This window comes from Schistocerca serialis, chromosome 10 (genome assembly GCF_023864345.2).
Source record: "Schistocerca serialis cubense isolate TAMUIC-IGC-003099 chromosome 10, iqSchSeri2.2, whole genome shotgun sequence".
NCBI lineage: Eukaryota > Metazoa > Arthropoda > Insecta > Orthoptera > Acrididae > Schistocerca > Schistocerca serialis.
Window position 1 is genome coordinate 85,617,248 of NC_064647.1, and position 16,097 is coordinate 85,633,344.

The following is a 16,097-nucleotide window of genomic DNA, read 5'->3' on the forward strand; positions in this document are numbered from 1 at the left end:
TCTCCATTGCTTTTTCTTTCATGATTTTGACTGTCCCAAGCTTCACTCCTTTCAGTGCGTATTTCACTATCCGGAACAGAAAAAAACTGCGATGAGGTGAGCAGGGGGGTGGTTCACACAGGTGTCGTGTGTCAAGCCAAAAGTGATTTGACAACCAGTGCAGTATGCGCCTATGGGCGTAGGCATTGTTTCAATGGAGTATTTGCAACTTGTTTTTCCAGGACTCAGTTCGCTTTCTTCTAGCTTGTTAACAGTGTGTAGATAGGTCTTGGAAGTAATATTCCTTAATTACAGTTTGACCTCCAGGCACCCGATTCGTGTACACAATCCCACAGGTGTCGAAAAACACAATTGTTGTCATTTTGAATTTTGATTTTGACATTAAAGCATTGTTTTGGTGAGTTGAGGCTCTTCCAGTTAGTCTCCGTATTGCAACTGGAAAACCAGAATTCGTCACATTATTACTTTTTGATAAATTTTGACTCTTTGTTTATAGTTTTCAGAATTTCAGCACAAATGATCATTTGAGGCTCTTTCTGTCCGTGCATCGGGTTCTTCGCCCACATTTTTGAACAAAATTCCTTCATGTGGGAATGTTTGTGTAAAATCTGGTGATCTGTTCCTTAGTTGAATCTTACAATATCAGCGATTGCACTAATACCATCTGTTGGTCTTTATGGAATAAATCTAGTGTGGTCCCCCCTCCCTCCGCCCCACCTCCCCCATAGCTTGTTGACACTCACAGTCTTCCTGGCCATGACTCACTTCGATCTCTTCCTGTCACTCTTTGACTGCTTAAATTACCAAAAAACTTGTTTGTGTGTGAATGATATTCATCACCATGAAAGGGGGTACCTTCTCTCCTCCCCAAAAAAGTAATTATTTTTTAAAAGCTATATATTTTCAAATTGTTTACAAAACAACCTTATGCCCTTCAAAATACTCTCCCTTACCATTAATACATTAGTCACACTGGTGCTTACACTGTTTGAAACATGTGTTTAAAAGTCATCTTTAGAAATGGCTGACAAGTCCTCGCTCTTTTTTCTTCATTGTTGTCAAATCGGTGTCCTTTCATGTTCCTTGTCGTGTATGGAAATAGGAAAAAGTCACACAGAGCCAGGTAATGTGCATGGGAAGTAGAACCATGCCATTTTAGCCAAAATTTGCCCTAACAGGGATGGTTGTGTGTGTGTGCAGGTGCGTTGTTGTTGGTGGAAGAACCAGTCCACTGTCTGCCACAAATCAGGTCTGGACTGAGCACCAAGATAAACCCACTAATCTCTGACAGTCGATAAATTGTCTGTCGATGGTCTGTGAGCACGAGCTCTTGAATTTTTTCAATATTTTCAACCATTTGGGCAGTTGACGGATGTTCGTAACGAGGTTCACCGTCAGTCGACATATCGCCATTTTTAAATCGAGCAGACCACATCTACACTTGAAGTTGTTTCCAACATTAAGGCACTTAAAACAGCATTTTTACTTCATGTGTAGGCAGAAAAAGGCTCTAAGTGACTTTAATGCACAAGAAGGAGAACGCATCTATTTATGTATAGATTCTTTTGTCTGGTTCCCCCTAGCCAGTTATGCAACTGGGAGAAGTGGCTATAGTTTAATGTGGAATCTGTAACACATTTAATTTGTGCTGAATCCATATCATTGAGAGATGATTGGTAGGTTAAAAATAAAGAAAAAAAAAATTCTTGGTACTCCTGGGGTTCTGATCCACGATGTTTCCAGTGGACCATATTTCTGACTTTGATTCTGCTCTTAAAAGTGCCATCTACAGTTTAACATGGAATTCGAACCATGTTCTGCTTCTGGCTAATGTCAGCGTAATAGAGAGGTGAATTTTAGGTGAAAATACAGTGAAAAATCCACGGTGCTGTAACTTTACATTCTTTACTGTGCTAATTCGGCATTGGTAGTTGCGCCTCCATTGAATCTGGCTGAAAACCTGAAAACTAGTTGTGAATTAGGCTATTTTAAATAATGTGTCCACATGAAGTTCACAGTTTAAATACTTTAATTGCACTTTGACGTTGGGTCACATTCTGTTTATGGCCAGATCATGCCTCATCTAACATAATCTATGCCCAGCTAAATGGTTAGTCACGTACTACACTCGGTTGGTGTCCCATAATGACGACAATTGTTCGAGCGCAGTAACCTAACGAGATGTACTGATTCACAATAATTAATGTGTGACAAGTAAACCATTAATACGTTCACGAGTTACACTGTCCTTCCGAGTAGGTAAGTTATATCATAACAACACAGTTCACAATTTGACCCTATTACCACAGTAGACGATCATTATTGAAGTTTGCCAAAGTCCATAATAATAATTACATATTTACTGTCCTGTTAATCACCAAAAACGCTCGCTGAATTGCAAAATGATCTCTCGGATACAAAATTTAGAGAAAACCTTGTACAGTGTACTAGTTGTAATTTGTGTTAACTTGTCTGCAAACATTGTGCAGTAATTTTGGTCACAGACCTTGCTCGCATCATAACCTTTTGCTGACTGACTGAAATGACTTGCAACCACCTCTGTTTTATAAGATTACAATAATTAGAATTACATTTAGCTATTGTTCGCTGGAGTTTTACATTTTGGGTTAACTGATAGTGGAGAGAGATTCTTCTGGATGTGGACTTTTAGATATAACAATAATTGCTATTTACTTATGCTGTCTAGTTTGCCAAAATATGAGATTCTATTGTGATAACAATGTTTGCACTAAGGATGCTGATTACTGTCAAACTAAATGAATGCAAGATTTTCTAACATATTTTTTTCACTAGCTGCATAACTAGCATATATATACTTTTGATTTACTTTATTAGGAAGTTAGCAATCAGATATGTGTTTACATATGAACAATGATTGAGAAGTTCTGTGATACTGATATTCGTAATTAGCATGGTTTTTAGGTAAACAAATTATATTCATGAGCTCTCATTAACCAAAAGAATGTAATGGATAATAGAGTTAAGTTGGCTAAACCTTCAGTTAATATTGAGGATTTTCTTACTGTGCATCTGTTATAAAAATAACACTATCGAAATATTTGCAAAAGCAAATTGTGGGTGGGGGTTGAAAAGTATAATGGGGAAAGGATCCACCTCCTTTGTTTCAATTTGACCGAGAATTGATGCCGTGACCTTTTCATTTTCGAGCACACACTTTCTTGGTAGACCACTGGGCACTACTCGGATTGCGTTCAAACTTTGCTGTTGTCTGGAGTTGCAGCAGCTGTACTGTTTGATGGCAGTGCTGTTGTTTTCACAGTGGCAGTGGACTTCATCATAGTTCAGCCAGATTCCATGAAATATATGTAAAATTATACACACAATCTTCCTTGTCTATCAAAAGCAGATCAAAATCCTTCCCATTGTTCCTGAGATTGGCCCAGAGATACAGACAGAAGTGAGCAGGGGACTTCAGTTTTCTTGTATGACTTCTCTACAATACAAATATGGACATATCAATAAAATAATCATTTATCTCATAATGATTCCTTATTGCAGCTTGGTTAAACCTTGCTATCATCATTATTACTCTCCAAAGAAACAAGATTTATTGTAGTGATAAAAGTGTTGAGTGGAAGACAAATGGGGGGGGGGGGGGGGGGGGGGGGGCGGAAAAAGAAAAGATGATTACAAGATTCAGGAGCTGTAAGGACAGACTTGTAGCCTGCCGCCTTACCTGGTAGTGCCGACACCACTGCTTTTCAGCTGTCGCTCTCGAATGGCATTAGACAGGCTCTTAAAACTTTGTACCTCCGATTTCTCAGAAATGCCAAGAAGCACGTACTGGATCACCTATTACATCTCATGAGAGAAGTGTGCGATCTCAAACACTCATAACCAAACAAAAATGTGCTTTGAATATAAATCGCTCATTCTAAAAATAGTTGTAGTGACCCATTTGCATGCAAAACAGCATGTCTTACCATGACATGTATCTGAGTGATCACATATTCGAGGTGTAAAGAGAGGATTTTTGACATTGCAAAGCAACAGAGTATCATTATAATAGGACCAAACCCACAAATATTTCAGTGTCATGACTTACTGCTATATTTTGCTCTGCTTAAAGTGATTACACTGTGTGAACAACTGACATGATAGTGCTGAATTGGTGAAATCCGAATGGAACGGAACAATATACCTTCCCATATTGAGGTACAAGCATATGTTAGAGTATTCTTGGTAAAAGGCAGGTTATGACACTGACTTACCAATGTGAAAACTTAATTGATATGAATATAATAGAGGGAAACATTCCACGTGGGAAATATATATATATAAAAACAAAGATGCTGTAACTTACCAAACGAGAGAGCGTTGGTATGTTGATAGATACAATAAAACACACACACACACACACACACACACACACACACACACACTTCAAGCTTTCGCAAACCAAGGTTGCTTCATCAGGAAAGAGGGAAGGAGAGGGATAGACAAAAGGATGTGGATTGGAATCACTCCTTACCCTCTCCCTTAAAACCCACATCCTTTCGTCTTTCCCTCTCCTTCCCTCTTTCCTGATGAAGCCACCTTTGGTTGCGAAAGCTTGAAATTTGTTTGCGTGTTTTTTATTGTCTCTATCAACATACCAACACTCTCTTGTTTGGTAAGTTACAGCATATTTGTTTCTTTTTTTTAAATATGAAAACTTAATTGGTATGACATTTGAGATTGAGTTGCCTGAATCCACAAGTGAAGTTGAATGTGAAAAGTTCATGTCAGTCAGATGTGCATGTTGTTCTGTTCCACTTTTCTTTGACCACTTCAGTGAAAACCCACATCTGAACTTTGAAGACTGAATAGCTGTGCATCTCTGTCAGTACAATACAAAAAGTTTGTTGTTCAAATAACATTATTATTTTAAGCAAAGGTAAATATAGCAATAAGTAGTGACATTGAAATATGTGTTTTTGGTCATATTATAGGGTATACGACCCGGGAGATCCGGGAAAAACCCGGGATTTTTTTTTTTTTATAATTCCGGGAATTTTTCGTTGTTTTAGTTTTCAGTTTAATTTTTGTAATTTTGACTGTAAGAACTGATACTCTAACAAAGGATATTACTGTACCCCGCTATTACAGAATAATACTTCAACAATAAAACATAAACAAGAGAAAAAAACACTTAAATTGCAAAGGAAATGCGCTATATACGATGACACACACAGTGCTCATGCAAGCGTCTGCCAACTGCAAAATGTGTCAAAGGCTTTAGGAAGACTATGCAATGCTTCAAAACAACAAATTACCTCTGATGAGCGTGAAGTCACAACTGTTTACATTAGATTCGTTTTAGCAGTTAAGAGCAGGCTCACGCTGCGCAGTTGATTCGCGTTTGAGTAGTAGATTCTCCTGCTTCTGGCTACAGGAATGTGGCTGTTGGCTGTGCAAGTGGCCGCAGCTAGATGCTACCGGGAAAAGGAGGCGCCAAATTCATATTCTTGAGGGGAAAAAAAATCTTGTTTCACAAAGCGCCTAGCATTCGGCACACGTTTGTTGATCGGTTATTCGTATGATTTTGAAATGCATCCCTGTAGGTTTTTGAACATTTTTGAACACATTTTAAGTTGATTTCTGAATGAATCATAAGTTGATTTTTGAATGCATGCATAGCGTACATGATGTGTCTGTCAGGAGAATTGTTGTCACATCTAGAAATAAGCTTTCCGCAGACAAAAAGGGATGGGGCTATACGAGCTGAGCGGAGTAAAGCCGAACGGATGAATGCCAACCACTGTCTGATTATGTGGTTGATTGGGCTTGTGAATGATCAGAGTTGTTATAATTACTAGAGAAATCCATAAATTCGGACTACCAGAACGGAAATAAACGACCGACAGGAATAACAGATGAGAAAGATTACGTGTTATCTTCTCGGTGTAGCCAAGGAAGTGAAATTTTGACAGAAAATTTTTGGCCAGTTCGCTACACTAGTAAGGACCAGTAGTACAGTCCCCGGCTAGCGGAAAACGTGTTATACAAACGCGTAATAATGCCTAACTGGAAAATAATCTCAGGTTAACTAAACCTGTGATTCTGGCAGGTTTAGTGAAGTTAATTGGCTAACAAATTTTGAAAATGGCAGGAATAACTTCAGAATTGGTGATGACAAGATTGTTTGTTTGAACAAGGAAGGAGAAGAAACAGGGACATCACACAAGTTATGGAAGCATAAGACGATTCCAAATTTATATAAAAATTTCGTAATACTACTTTTCGATCTCATACTTGAGAAACTGGTGCGTATGAATGAAATGTGAAACTATTTCATAACATAAAGCTTTTTGCTTGTAGTAGGCCTAATAGGCATTTGGTCTTGGTACTTCGTGAATTATATTCTGTCGTGTTATAAAAATGGCCATTTGTGCCAAAACAGTCTCGTTTATTTGGTGTGTGTTACAAAATCGCTGCCATATTAGAAAGGCTTATTTTGTTTTATCTAACAGACAGTGACAAAATAGACGTAATCCAATCGAGAAACCACACCAGTCTTGGGTATTATTTGTGTTAACAGCTTTTTCCGTATCAGATAACATTATTTCGATTTTTCATGTAGCAAAACATTTGATGAACTTTGATGAGGTAATAGATTCTTTCGCAGAAAGGGAAACATGCCATGTAAAGCTGTAGCAAGATTATACAGGAAAAAAATGCTAAGAGCTAAGGGTTGAAGAAATGTGTAATTTCTTGCTTATCTCTTGTCTTTATTGGATTTATGTATCCTATATTTAATTTTACGTCACACAAAACAGCAAGTTATTAGCTAATAAGCAATGAAGAGTTCAAATTTTCTGAAGAGTTCTTGTTATATAGATTACAAATAATCCCATCCGCTATTAATTGCGAGATTTTTTTAAAGAGGCGCAGGCTGTCAAACAGGTCAACTGGGAGGAGGAGAGGCACCACAGGACATTTCAATTTCCACTGTCCTGAATATAGTTTGATGGCATCCATTACAAAATATACTCATTTCAATTCCACAGAGCGAAATACAGTGATGTGCAGTAGAAGAATGCTTAATGAAGAGGCGTGGCACTGCATTTCGGCGTACTTAAGACCAAATAATATGTCCTAAATTTCCTCGAGCACATATGTTTTATATTTCAGGCTTTTCAGAAAGTGTGTGCTACAAGATGAATTTTTTTTGAAAATTCGATTTTTTTTTTTTTTTTTTTTTAGTATTGACCCGGTTCACAAATATCATAGATCCGGGGCTGATGCACGGAGCAGTCAGAGTTATATTGGGTAGTCTCCACGTGACCTGTGTTAACATTTAGTGATTTTGCTGTTTTCCCTTTGTTTACTCTCATGTCAAATGAAAACAAAACGGATGTCTGTGGCCAGGAGCTATCAAGTAAATTAAAATACATGAACATAATTATGGAAGGCTAAAATATGTCATTAGTTTCAGATTTTATTTTATTTCCACCTTTCTGGCAGTCAAGCATTAATTGCCTTGCAGAACAATGAAGTTATTTTTGTCTGTTTGCTACAGAAATTTGACTTTTATTAACCTCTTCCGCAGAGGCAGTCAATGTATTTGAAACGAAATGTTTAATTCCACAGTACTGGCTAGTTTAAACTGTTCGCTGCATTTCAAGTGCACATTTTCATTAGCACATATGGCATTATACCATACTAAAGAACCAAACTTAATACAGTACTGGTGCTCCAAGAAAATTTACATCCTGGAAACCACACTGAAAAGCTTAATATCAGGTCGAGGTCTACTTCATTAGGTATCTGGACATACGAATGTGCATTTTAAGTATGCGCTTTAAATGTGCAAATTTTAATATGGTTCACGAAATTCCGATGCTCTTGGAGTGTCCTGTGATGTCTTGTTTTATTTATGACATAATGTATGATCTTTCAACGTTGTACATGTATGTACATACAGGCTTCGTATGTCATGATAGCTGCGCAAGCGCGGTGGCACCTGTTATCTGCACTCTCTGGTAACTGCTGAAACGAACCTATTTCTAACAGGTCGCGGGAAAATACTGCGAATAGCAGTTTGGAAAGTGTTACTTTCAAAGTAAATATCCTTTTACGTAAGTTGAACTATGTGCAAGAATGTCCCACGAATTTATTAAATCGCAGTGCGTTTGACTCTCATTTAAAAATCAGTTCTTTGATGATCAACCATTTAGAAGAATTTCGAAGCCTGAAGATCAGACATTTATGTCATTATTAAAAATTTTACTGGGACATTTGTGTGATATATCTTAAAGTGTAACAAGCGCAAAAAATATCAACATTATATGCAAAAGCTTAGCTTCTCTTGCAGCTTATTAACCTTAGAGACCAATATTATATGTGAAAGCTTTGCTTTTCTTGTAGCAACACTATGTATATTAATTTAAACTATTAACTTTGCCTGTTTGTGTGTTCATGCTACTTAACAGCGATGTTGGTGTTGGCTGACCGCATCACGTGTCCTATGGTCTGAATATCCGCTGTCATCGGCCGGCGAGATCACGTGACATGAGCTATTACTGGCTTACAAAAGCGCATTGCAATCTCAGTTTCAGTGATTCGGAGACTAACTTGTGGTGTTTGTCGGAATTCCAATGTGTACTTTCGTAATACGAAAATATGCAGCGTACATGTTGCTGCATGTCAAAGATATTTTCAAAACATGTCTTTCTCCCCAAGTTTTGCTTTCTAAAGTCCTGGGAAATTCTACGCCCATGTATAAAACCATAAACATTCAAAGGATTGATAAGGGAAAATATACTGTCACTTAATACGGAAAAAGCATGTTTTCACCCAGGAGAAAGTGTATTTTTAACCAGGAAATCCGGGAATTTTTTTTCCTTGTTCGCGTATACACCCTGCTGACGCACACAGTGGTTATGGTTACTCCAAGCCACACCACAAGTTGGGAAACGGGGCCAAATTTCTCATGGTTTACTGTCGAATTGAGATTTTCACAAATGTTTTATTCGTATCTTACAAAAACTAGCAGTACAGCAATAAACAGCCTTTTAAACCCGCCGCTAACGGCAATCAAGTAATTTATAGCAATACAACAATTTTTAAAAAAATTAAAAAAAAAAAAAAACACAGAAGCTAGCAGTACGGCAATAAACTACCTTTTAAAACACGCCGCTAACGCCAATCAAAGTAATTTATAGCAATACAACAATTTAAAAATTTTAAAGAACATTAGTAAACAGGCTACTAAAGTAAATACAGAACTTTGTTAATAAAGTACGGTGAGGTAGTGAAGCTACCAACACCACCATTAAAAAAATCAAACAGGTCTCAGCAAACACACGATTAATGGCAATAAAAGGAATTTACAAAAGGAGGAATTTAAAAAAATTTTAAACAAAAGTGTCCTGGAATATCATTAGAACATAACAGATATGACGGACCCGTGTAAGGCGGCCACAAATCACCCACTAGGGAGGCTCAGGCTAGACAGAATACTGACCAATTTAAATATGCCCATAAACACAATTGTCACTCTCAGGCTGGTCACTGCACCGACTTTTGGCCAGCGAACACTTTTTATTAGATGGCTTAACTTGCTGACAGAATTAGAGCTAACCTCGTGCAAAGAAACATTACACCACAAAGTCCTGAATGAGCAGCCAGATGATCAACCAACAATAAGCATGAATTTACTCATAACCCATGACAGAATAGCGAAACAATTAAACTGCCAAAACTACACCTCCCATCGGACAGTAACGAGAGGAGGAGGAAAGATCACTGTCTTCAATTACACCGGTGCCAGGGACAGGAAACCTGGTTGCCGGAGGCAACAAGGCAGAAGAGACGCTGGTTACACAAAATTATTACTTAATGATTAAACCTTCCACGAACTTAACTTGCAATTGCGCTCGAACAGGCAGTACATGACCTCCAATGGCAAGGATCCACACATCCGACCGCGCACGCGTTGCCAGCGTACCCAACACGCCACGGTCACGCGACAACAGGCTCTGTCACTGGAATTCACGTCTTCTCTGCAACGTTGACGGGTAGTGACCGCTCCTTCGTGTTAGGTGTCTCCTTTTAAACTTCAGTGTTGAAACGGAGGATTTAAAACAGCTTGTTAACGTCCCACCAAGACGAAATGAACAGCAACTACTCGTGGGGAGATTCTGTATACAACCAACATGTGGGGAGCTCTTCTGTCAACTCGACCTGCTCGTTACACACAACCGACATACATCACGTGGCGACTCAGTACAACCGACCACGCCTGCTTCGCAGTGGAGAGCCACACTGCCCTTCCGTGTCCACCACACTCTCTCTGCTCGCAACGCCCCTGCGTCTGCACCACCACACGAGGTTACAACCGGTCAAAGATCTCTTCCTCCATAGCAGTTTCCCGGAAGCAAAAACGCAGATATCGATAGTGGAGGGAAAAGACAACCAAGCAGCCACTTAGTGACAGACAACATATCAAACAAACATGTCATGGGAAGAACAAGAAAACCAATGCAATGTAAACACAAGGTGTAGCATGAGTCGATACATGGCTCACCTGTATTACATCAAAATTTTGTTTCTGCACATTGCCAAAACTCTGTCTTGTAACTCGAATAGATAATTCAAAAGTCTCTTGCTGTAAGATGCACAGTTTTGCATGTGAGTGGCTCACACGTTTATATCCTAAGTATGTTTTCATGTGGTCATGAGTGTTCCAAGTCGCACACTTTTCTGGTCACTAATGTTTCTTAAACAATATGCATTAAGGGCAGCGGTTTGTTAGCCCATGGTCCCGAGCGTTTCGGTGAGGGAGCCATATTTTGTCCTAATCACATTCAGTTTTCTTGCTAGGTGGTCAGCAAAGTTTCTTTATACTGTTATGTATACAGTATAATGGCAATGGTGGTGATACAATGGTGAGTGACCTTGGAAAGTTAGATGTATGTACAAAATTCATTACAGTTGATTCCTGAGTCAGTTTTGAAATCTGTATTATTCATTAAATAAGTGTACAGTTTCTTGTATTTTCTTACAAAGCTCTTGTGGAGTGATTTTATTTTGTGTGTGAGGAAAATTCGTCTGGCATCTTTTATACCCATGATCTATTTCTTCTTTCTTGGCCTAGATTTTGAAATAATAAATTTTCTTCTCACCACTGCATAATGAGAAGGGCCAAACTTAATTTTCTTTCCTTTGCAATTGTATTCTTGATATACGTGCAACAGCACTAATACACTTTTTCGCACCCATGATAAATTAACTTCTACTTATTATTCATAAAAAGGCTTTTGTTTATAGTTATTCCCATAATGTTCATGAGAAACAGCTCAAAACTTATAATGTAAAGCTTGTAATACTTCATATGATACCACGTCTTTTAATGTGGAATAAGCTACAGTCTAATCTAATTCTAACAATTATAATTACATGACACTCAATGTTTATGACCAAAGCACTTAAACAATCTTCTGATTTAATAAAAGTAAAATTTAAAATATTATTTTTTGTTTTTCTTTCCTTGCATACTTATTATTGGCTGACATTCTAGTGTTTGCCAAAAAGAATCGTATAATTGTAGAAGTTAGCCTCCAGCAGATATTTTACAATTGAATAAAAATACGCTATATCTTTTCTTTGCCCCTAATGTGTGGGATGCTCTTCATTAGGCCCTTATAAAGCCTCTCCTGCTTGGGTGGCCCCACTAGCAGCTACAGTACCAGCATAGCCTTCAGCTTCATCGAGGTGTGCAAACCCTCACACCCAGCACTGAAGATGCCTTTGATAAGGTGAAATGTGAGTCAGATTGGTGACCTGTTGAGTGTATTCATTGTGGTGTTTGGCAGACATTATGGAATATATTGTTGATTTTGTTCTTCTTGATCCTTCACTGTGCTGCCCTTGGGCTCTTCTTGAAGTCATGCTCCATCTGTACTCTTGCTAAGCTTCCATAAAATAAAGTAAGAAGTCCAGTTTGAATAGACAACACAACATTCTCAAATATACATCGAAACATATTTTATGTACAGACCTTCCATCACTGTTAAATTTGAACCATAGTCATTTTTAACAGGGTGTTTTTCTATTTTCATTTCCAAGCAAGTATTTCCTCTCGTGAAGTTGCTGCAATTGCCATTCCATGTTGAAGACGCATGTCATCCCTCAACAAGACTTAGCACAACCTCTAAGCAATATCTTTGCTTTTACCTGTGACCTCTTGTGTTATAGTTTTCATTCGCAAATTTCATGTGGCAGTAAGAAGATTTAGGGATGTTCGACGTTCATCTGGAGGGATATGTATTGCCAAATTTCCCCCACTTACCTTAGACGAATGATCTCTCTGTAAACATATACCGATAAATACTGATAGATTACAGAGCTAATAACAGCTGCTGTGTGGGAAGAGTGGGTGCTTCCTGTATGTACATACCATTGTTTTATCTTGGCAAACATTGGAAAATTAATGACAGCATTATTATAGTCAAAGTAATGTAGGTATACCTTGGTACACAGTGTTTATCACCATAGATATCTGAACATTAATTGCCTCTACAATATAGTTGGAGCAATATATCTGTACCTTTCCACCTAATGTTGCTTTACAGTGACAAATATTTTAACATTAATGGCAATTATTTATATGGATAGTAATTGGCTTTGATGCTAAGGATACTAGAAAGAGTCTTCAAATGTAGATCTCTCCTAAGGATAGGCCTGGCTACCCTTTCATTTCATAATGGGTTTTATTTTTGTGTTAAAATTGATCTTGGTGAAATTACATTCTGAGTACTTAGAAACCTTAACCTTTTATGTAGCTAGAATGAAATTTTCACTCTGCAGCGGAGTGTGCGCCAACGTGAAACTTGCTGCCAGAATACAACTGTGTGCCGGACCGAAACTCGAACTCGGGACCTCTGAACACTTGCCCGCAAAAGGCAAAGGTCCCGAGTTCAAGTCTCGGTCTGCCAGGAAGTTTTGTGTAGCTGTTTCGTCCTCTTTTTACATGTATTATTTCAAGTTCAGAAACTTTTTGTATATTTAAATTTTCCTACTTAATCAACTTTCTTAACCTTCTACAACTCAGGACACTATGGTTTTATTCTGGAAAACATTGGAATAATTCTCAAAAATTAAATGTTTCGTTACTGTCAAACTTAAATTATATTCCTTTCACTTCTTTCCTCAGATACATTTTATTCTAATTTCCAATCAGTGTTCCTTCCTTTCTTCATAGAGTTGGTGTCCCTATATCCAATATTGTCCACTTTAGAACTGTCTTCAGTGACGAGTCTCACTTTGAACAGAGCCCCAGTGACCGACAGAGACTTGTCTGGAGACGTCCTGGACAGTGGTACGATACCATCCTGAGCGTCGCCCGTCATATGGCACGACAACCAGGAGAGGTGGTCTGGCATGCCAGTTCTTTTTGTAGCAGGACCCCTTTGGTTGTCATCCACAGCACCCTTACAGTACAGCAGTATATCGGCTATATTCTTCGCCCTAATATTTTGTTACATTTAAGCAAGATAATGCCTGATTGCACATGACGAGAAATTCTCTTTCTTGTTTTCATGCTTGCCAAACCTTACATTAGCCAATAAGGTTGCTGTATCTCTCCCTGGTTGTGAACATTTGGAGCATTATGGGCAAGGCCTCCATCCATCTTGGGATTTTCACGATCTAACGTGCCAATAAAGACACAATCGTAGTATTTATCAACCTGGAGAAAGCATTCGGCAAAGTAAAATGGTGCGAGATGTTCAAAATTCTGAGAAAAATAGGCGTAAGCTGTAGGGAGAGTGCATGGGGGCTTAATTAAAAAGAAATAAATGCAATAACTTTAGTAGCTGAGTGTCCAGTTACAAAATCTCGTAACCGGTTGTCCCTGAGTAATATTAGGACGCAATCTGACTGCATAAAATAAAAATAAAGAATGACAAGAAATTTCCATTAACACAATTAATTAAGTCCCCTGCAACTATAAAAGCTACGAAACAACAAAGCACAAGTGTAACTGTTCTGTGTGTGGTAGTGTCACTCAACGTACATGTATCTGGCATGGTTCTTCCTCAATACGACAAGATATTTTAAACACCATAATTTTTTTTTTTTTTTTTTTTTTTTTTTTTTTTTTCATCAGTCTACTGACTGGTTTGATGCGGCCCACCACGAATTCCTTTCCTGTGCTAACCTCTTCATCTCAGAGTAGCACTTGCAACCTATGTCCTCAATTATTTGCTTGACGTATTCCAATCTCTGTCTTCCTCTACAGTTTTTGCCCTCTACAGCTCCCTCTAGTACCATGGAAGTCATTCCCTCATGTCTTAGCCGATGTCCTATCATCCTGTCCCTTCTCCTTATCAGTGTTTTCCACATATTCCTTTCCTCTCCGATTCTGCGTAGAACCTCCTCATTCCTTACCTTATCAGTCCACCTAATTTTCAACATTCGTCTATAGCACCACATCTCAAATCCTTCGATTCTCTTCTGTTCCACTTTTCCCACAGTCCATGTTTCACTACCATACAATGCTGTACTCCAGACATACATTCTGAGAAATTTCTTCCTCAAATTAAGGCCGGTATTTGATATTAGTAGACTTCTCTTAGCCAGAAATGCCTTTTTTCTCATAGCGAGTCTGCTTTTGATGTCCTCCTTCCTCCATCCGTCATTGGTTATTTTACTGCCTAGGTAGCAGAATTCCTTAACTTCATTGACGTTGTGACCATCAATCCTGATGTTAAGTTTCTCGCTGTTCTCATTTCTACTACTTCTCATTACCTTCGTCTTTCTCTGATTTACTCTCAAACCATACTGTGTACTCATTAGACTGTTCATTCCGTTCAACAGATCATTTAATTCTTCTTCACTTTCACTCAGGATAGAAATGTCATCAGCGAATCGTATCATTGATATCCTTTCACCTTGCATTTTAATTCCACTCCTGAACCTTTCTTTTATTTCCAACATTGCTTCCTCGATGTACAGATTGTAGAGTAGGGGCGAAAGGCTACAGCCTTGTCTTACACCCTTCTTAATACGAGCACTTCGTTCTTGATCGTCCACTCTTATTATTCCCTCTTGGTTGTTGTACATATTGTATATGACCCGTCTCTCCCTATAGCTTACCCCTACTTTTTTCAGAATCTCGAACAGCTTGCTCCATTTTATATTGTCGGAACGCTTTTTCCAGGTCGACAAATCCTATGAAAGTGTCTTGATTTTTCTTTACCCTTGCTTCCATTATTAGCCGTAACGTCAGAATTGCCTCTCTCGTCCCTTTACTTTTCCTAAAGCCAAACTGATCGTCACCTAGCGCATTCTCATTTTCTTTTCCATTCTTCTGTATATTATTCTTGTAAGCAGCTTCGATGCATGAGCTGTTAAGCTGATTGTGCGATAATTCTCGCACTTGTCAGCTCTTGCCGTCTTTGGAATTGTGTGGATGATGCTTTTCCGGAAGTCAGATGGTATGCCGCCAGAGTCATATATTCTACACACCAACGTGAATAGTTGTTTTGTTACCACTTCCCCCAATGATTTTAGAAATTCTGATGGAATGTTATCTATCCCTTCTGCCTTATTTGACCGTAAGTCCTCCAAAGCTCTTTTAAATTCCGATTCTAATACTGGATCCCCTATCTCTTCTAAATCGACTCCTGTTTTTTAACAGTGGAATTCCCGTTGCACTCTTAATGTTACCACCGTTGCTTTTAATGTCACCAAAGGTTGTTTTGACTTTCCTGTATGCTGAGTCTGTCCTTCCGACAATCATATCTTTTTCGATGTCTTCAAATTTTTCCTGCAGCCATTTCGTCTTAGCTTCCCTGCACTTCCTATTTATTTCATTCCTCAGCGACTTGTATTTCTGTATTCCTGATTTTCCCGGAACATGTTTGTACTTCCTCCTTTCATCAATCAACTGAAGTATTTCTTCTGTTACCCATGGTTTCTTCGCAGCTACCTTCTTTGTACCTATGTTGTCCTTCCCAACTTCTGTGATGGCCCTTTTTAGAGATGTCCATTCCTCTTCAACTGTACTGCCTACTGCGCTATTCCTTATTGCTGTACCTATAGCGTTAGAGAACTTCAAACGTATCTCG

General features: G+C 38.5%; 1 protein-coding gene across 1 annotated transcript in view; it reads left to right on the plus strand.

Moving 5' to 3' along the window:
- Nucleotides 1-16,097, plus strand: part of LOC126425264 (double-strand break repair protein MRE11) — a 150,983-nt gene that overhangs the window by 112,287 nt on the left and 22,599 nt on the right. The window lies entirely within an intron of this gene.